Here is a 5,791-nt window from a genome sequence, read left to right as displayed (position 1 = left end):
GGAGGAGGGGGAGGGGGCGGAGGGGGAGGGGACGAGAGCCGAGGGGGTGCAGGGGGCGGGGGAGCGCGCGCTCCCGGGTGCCGCCTCCCGGCTGTTCCCGCAGCCGCCGCCCCTCCCGCCGCCGCGTCCATTGTCTGCGTCCCCGCTCTTCCACGAGTCACCGCTCCCCCAGCCCTTCGCCTCCAGATTCCCGGCGGCCCTCCTGGATCCTGGGAATCGCCGGCGGTACTGTGACCCCGGCCCCGAAAGGTGGTCTGGGGGATGCCTCGATTCCTGGCCTGGACCCACCCCGTAGCCACTCCTGGGGCTGTTTTCCTCCACCCGCCTGTCCACCCGCCTGTCGGAGACCTAGCCCCCCGACCCCGAGGGGTGGCCGTGTTCAATTCTTTAGGGCTCAGACCCGGCTACACGAAATCTAGTGGAATCTGGGACATGGAAAGATTGAGTTTTTCCTCCCTCTAGGGCTGCGAGAAGAGAAAGTCATCCTTGATTTTAATTAGTGGCAGAAATGCTCCCTTCTTCCCATGCATATGGGGATTTCCCTGACACCGTCGCCACCATATCCCCCGGCTTCCAAAAATAATTTAATTACTTGGTGTTCTAGCTGCGAGCGGCAACCGCCCAGTCAGTCTGGGACTCTCTCTTCATTAACACTTTTTTCCTCCCCTCTGGTTTGAGCGTTGGAATTAATTACGAAGGAAACCCTGCCCTAGGGGAGTGGGGGAAGGGAGACGACGAGGGCGCCGGGAAGTTTGGATGGCAGGGGAGAGAGGCCCTTCTCCCAGGAAACCTCCAAGTGTAAAAATGTGTTGGCCTATCGGGTCCCTAACCCCAAGCAGGCAGGGCTCTTGGCCCCAGGGTTTCACATACATTGGAGTTGATGGCACTGCACAGGGATTGTAGGGTATCACAAGTATCCGACATAATCGGGCATTTCTGCTTTAGAGTATGCCAGGAAACCAGTTGTTTCATGAATTGGGGCAATAGCTTTGAACCCACCAAGACTGACCCTCCACTATAAAAGTCTAGGCTTGTGAAAAGTACATGTACTCCTTGGAGTGAGTGAAAGCAAAAGTATTATTATAATGTCATTAGTATTGTGTGCAACCCGCAATTACCTAGAATAATAATACTTCAAAAGCACCTTTTCACACTTCACCTCTGGCAGGGCAAGGCTCTCATCTCCACATCTCAGGGCTTCCAGTCCTGATACCTTCTCACCCAACCCTGTGATTAAAAAGTCTCAGGGTAGGAGACTCCCAGCCTCTCTGTTCCTGACTTGGGGATTTTTCTCCTCTCGGATGAAAAAATTTTTTCTGAGACATAGTCTCAGACTTTTTGGTCATCCATTCTAACCTGACCAAAGATGAGAACAGAGTCATCTTCATCTGCACTGTGACCATTCCAATATGTCATTCTTTAGGTCTTAATAGAGCCTTAAGACAGACTTCCCTTTTTCACCCAAACCCTTGCCGTTCCTCATACAGTACTCTCTCCCCACATCATGGGTCAGCAAGTGACTCAGCACCAAGACTGCATGAAATATGCAGAATCATCATTTCAGGTACCCAAGTCTCTGCATGCATTCAGGTGCTCATTTGCTTGGTGCCTATTATGTGCCAGGAACTGGGCTGCAGTGGAGGTCCTGCCGGTGCGGGGGACGGTTGGCGGGAGAGCTGGGGAAGGGTAAAGGGTGGTAGAGAGGGCTTAGGGTGCTCCCAGCCCCGCCCAGAGCACACCCCCGGTGCTGGGCAGCAAGTGTGTAATTTGACACAGTGTTGGGAATGTCCTAGCTGTCACAGCCCCAGCTGACTATCCAGCAGGTTTACTGTGAACTGTGTTCACATGATGGTAGCCTGTTTCACAGACCTCAAAAGGGCCCAAAGAATAGGAAACACTGCTTCTGATGCCCAAATTACAGATAGTTCTGTAACCTCTCCCCACCTAAAGCTTGAAACCTAAGTCAGGATGTCAACAAATGAAGCGTCAGGATTAACAGAAATCAGGCATCAAACTGCAGTAAGCTCCAACCCTCTTTTCTGTCTCTGAGGGTGAGACTGGGGACTTTCCATTATATCTCTGTAACAAAAACACTGGATTTCAGAGGAGAGATTCAACATTAAATCTGATTGGTGTGGTGTGTCCCATGCAGCTATTCTCTGAACTGTCTTCCACCCTCACCCCTAGGATGGAAACCCATCTGGACTTCACACATCCTTAATTCACAGAATGAAGAAATGGAGACACAAAGAAGAGGCCCATGTGCCCTGGGGCCCAAGGGAACTAGCCTAATTCTTTAGGAGGGAGGAGAATGCTGAGGTGACATCCAACAAGGATTTTCCCAAAGAAGCCAACCTACAGTGACAGAGGGAGGTCAGGAGCCTGAAGGACAACAGAGTGGAACAGGTTGAACTTCAGATGCACAGCTCTTGGCTTGGAGCACATGGGCAAGTTTCTTAATTTCTTCAAGCCTCAATTCCTGCATATAATATGGAACTAATAAGGTAACAGAAGGAACCCCTCTGCATACCCATAGTGCCCCAGTCAATTCCCAATCAAACTTCCCCTCTCTGTTATATGACTTGGGGATTCCTGGTGCTTTGGGGAATCCTGATCAAGGAAGGGGGCTCCCAGCCAAAAGCCATGGTCCTCAGTAAAATCTCTTTCAACTCCTCACCAGCTCATGGGCCTGGGGCAGCAGTGATGGAACACAGGCCTCTCAGGAGCCCTGGGAGGTTGAGTCTCCCGGGGAGATGCAAAGGGCTCAAGACATGGCAGTGGACACTCTCCAAGGGAAGGTCCCAGCTCTGAAGAACTGCCTGCTTCCCATGCACAAGAAGCTGTTCCTGGAAGTAAGGTCCATACCAGAGTGGCAAAGGTTAGGTCTTCTAGTCTGGTGAAAAGTAGGGTCCTTTCCCAGCTCCACTGCTGAGAAAGAGGAATCCTTGCTCAGACATAGAAACTTCACAGCCTATGGGATGGCCATGAAAGGTTTCCAATGTGAGTGATTGGCAATTTCACCCACCTCCCAGGTACAGGGACCCCAGTAATGAACCCCCCACGTGGGACAAGAACCACCATTTTCTTGTAAACCTGTTGATAAAACTGGAAACAGTTCAACCTCTCAGGATAACTAGAGCTCTCTCCCCAGCACCTGCTTTCCTAGAAAGGCTGTTCTCAGTGCTTACAAAAGTATTCCCAGACCCAGTTTGTACTGTGAAATAACTGGATTTTTTTTTCACTTTTAGTGAAAAAGGAAACAAAATAAAAAAACAAACAAACAAAAAACCCTTAGCTGGTTAAGAACTGTAGTATGGGGCTTCCCTGGTGGCGCAGTGGTTAAGAACCTGCCTGCCAATGAAGGGGATACGGATTCAAGCCCTGGTCCGGGAAGATCCCACATGCTGCACAGCAACTAAGCCCGTGTGCCACAACTACTGAGCCTGTGCTATAGGGCCTGTGAGCCACAACTACTGAGCCTGCGTGCCACAACTACTGAAGCCCGCATGCCTAGAGCCCATGCTCTGCAACAAGAAAAGCCACCGCAATGAGAAGCCCGTGCACCACAACAAAGAGCAGCCCCTGCTCGATGCAACTAAAGAAAGCCAGGGTGCAGCAACAAAGACCCAATGCAGCCATAAATAAATAAATAAATAAATTTTTAAATTTTTTAAAAAAAGAACTGTAGGATGTAATAGATTTGTTTTGAGGTGTCTCTCTCAGATAAGCTGCTGATCTCTTTGAGAACAAGGACCAAGTCTCATTCGTTTCTACATGAATGGCACATAAAAGTCACTAAGTTAGTATTAGTCCCCTTCCCTTCTAACTTCCTTCTCTTTCTCTATTCCTAACCTATCCCCAAACTTTACTACTCCCTATTCATCCAATCTTTATCAAGCATGAACTTCCTCAGATCCCATCCTATTATCACCAATCTAAAAAGTCACCTACAATTAAACCAGTGGTTCTCAACCTTGACTGCAGATTTTAATCACCTGGGAAGCTCTGAAAACATACCAACACCCAGGACCTATGCCAGACTAATTAAACCAGAAACGTCCGAGTTGTGGCCCAGCTATCAGCATTTATTTTTTAAGTTACTTCAGTGACTCTAATGTGAGAATCACTAAATCAAACTCTTTTTTGATAGGCTTCCTCCTTTCTTGACACAAGGAATGCCCCTACCTTCCTTGCCTAGGACTAATCCCCCCCAGGTTTCATTAGATCCTATTCTTTCCCAACTCCATTGTTATCCCCAGTCTCTACTGTATCTAACTTCAAACTCTTGTAGCAAAATAAAATACCTCCCTCCACTCTGCACCCTCCTCTTGCTTCAGCCCTCTCTTCTTTTCTTATCATCCAATCTTCTCAAAAGAGTAGGTTCCTCACCACTATCCTTCATTCTTCAGCTGCTTGCAACCCAGCCATCCTCTCAATATCTTTCCTCTTCCTGACTTTGAATATCGATATTTCCCAGAATTCAGCATTTGGGGGCTTCCCTGGTGGAGCAGTGGTTGAGAGTCCGCCTGCCGATGCAGCGGACACGGATTCGTGCCCCGGTCCAGGAAGATCCCACATGCCGCGGAGCGGCTGGGCCCGTGAGCTATGGCCGCTGAGCCTGCGCGTCCGGAGCCTGTGCTCCGCAACGGGAGAGGCCACAACAGTGAGAGGTCCGCGTACCGCAAAAAAAAAAAGAATTCAGCATTTAGCCCCTTTACTCCTCACCCTACATCCTCCCCCAAAGTAATGTCATTCTCTCCCTTGCCTTCAGTCAGTGCTTACTTATTAATGCTCCTAAATCCAAATCTCTCTTCTGAACATCAGACTCAAATTTCCAGTTTCCTACTAGACATTTTATTGCCTATTCTTTTGGATACTTTAAATATAATAGTTTTTTTTTTTTTTTTTGTGGTACGCGGGCCTCTCACTGTTGTGGCCTCTCCCATTGCGGAGCACAGGCTCCGGACGCACAGGCCCAGCGGCCATGGCTCACGGGCCCAGCCGCTCCGCGGCATGTGGGATCTTCCCAGACCGGGGCACGAACCCGTGCCCGCTGCATCGGCAGGCGGACTCTCAACCACTGCTCCACCAGGGAAGCCCGATATAATAGGTTTAAAGGGAACATATTATCTTCACTCCCCCATCCCAAATCCCTTGGCTTATTCAGACCTTTCTCACTTCCAAACTTGTATCATTCCCTTCCAATCTATCTTTCTATCTGTTGCCAGTGTGATTTTTCTGAAAGAGAAATCAGACTGTCCCTCCATTGCCTAAAACAATTCGATGACTCCCCACTGTCTACAAGATGAAATCGAAACTTCTTGGCACTCTATGTAAGGACTTTGAGTCTCCCCCTCCAGCCTTATCTCCTGTTGCTCCCTGGGCATACAAAGCCCAAACATGCCATACGCATATGTTCTAACTAGACCCATCAACTGGTTGTTCTGCCAGCTTAGGGCTTTGTTACTGCTTCTTCCTTTCTGAGGTGTTTTCTTTGCCTGAAATCCCATCCCCCTCCTCTCTGCCTAGAAAATTCTGTACATCCTTCAAGTCTCCACCGTGGTCTCCTCTTTGATTCCTCCCCAACTTTCCCAAGCAGAGTTAGATGCCCCTTTCCCCAGAGAGCCTCCTTTGTGCTCCCAGAGTTCTGCATTTTATGGCATTGTATGGTAATTTCTTATTTACATATCTGTCTGTCCAGCTGGTTCTGTGACCTTCTGAAGTGGAAGAAACAGTGTTTTATGTATCTTTCTACCCTCAGAACTTGGCTCAGTGAGTGGGACACAACAGT

The sequence above is a fragment of the Kogia breviceps genome, chromosome 1 (assembly GCF_026419965.1).
Source record: "Kogia breviceps isolate mKogBre1 chromosome 1, mKogBre1 haplotype 1, whole genome shotgun sequence".
Classification (NCBI taxonomy): Eukaryota; Metazoa; Chordata; class Mammalia; order Artiodactyla; family Physeteridae; genus Kogia; species Kogia breviceps.
The sequence above is the reverse complement of the archived record's forward strand: the minus strand, read 5'-3'. Positions refer to the sequence as shown.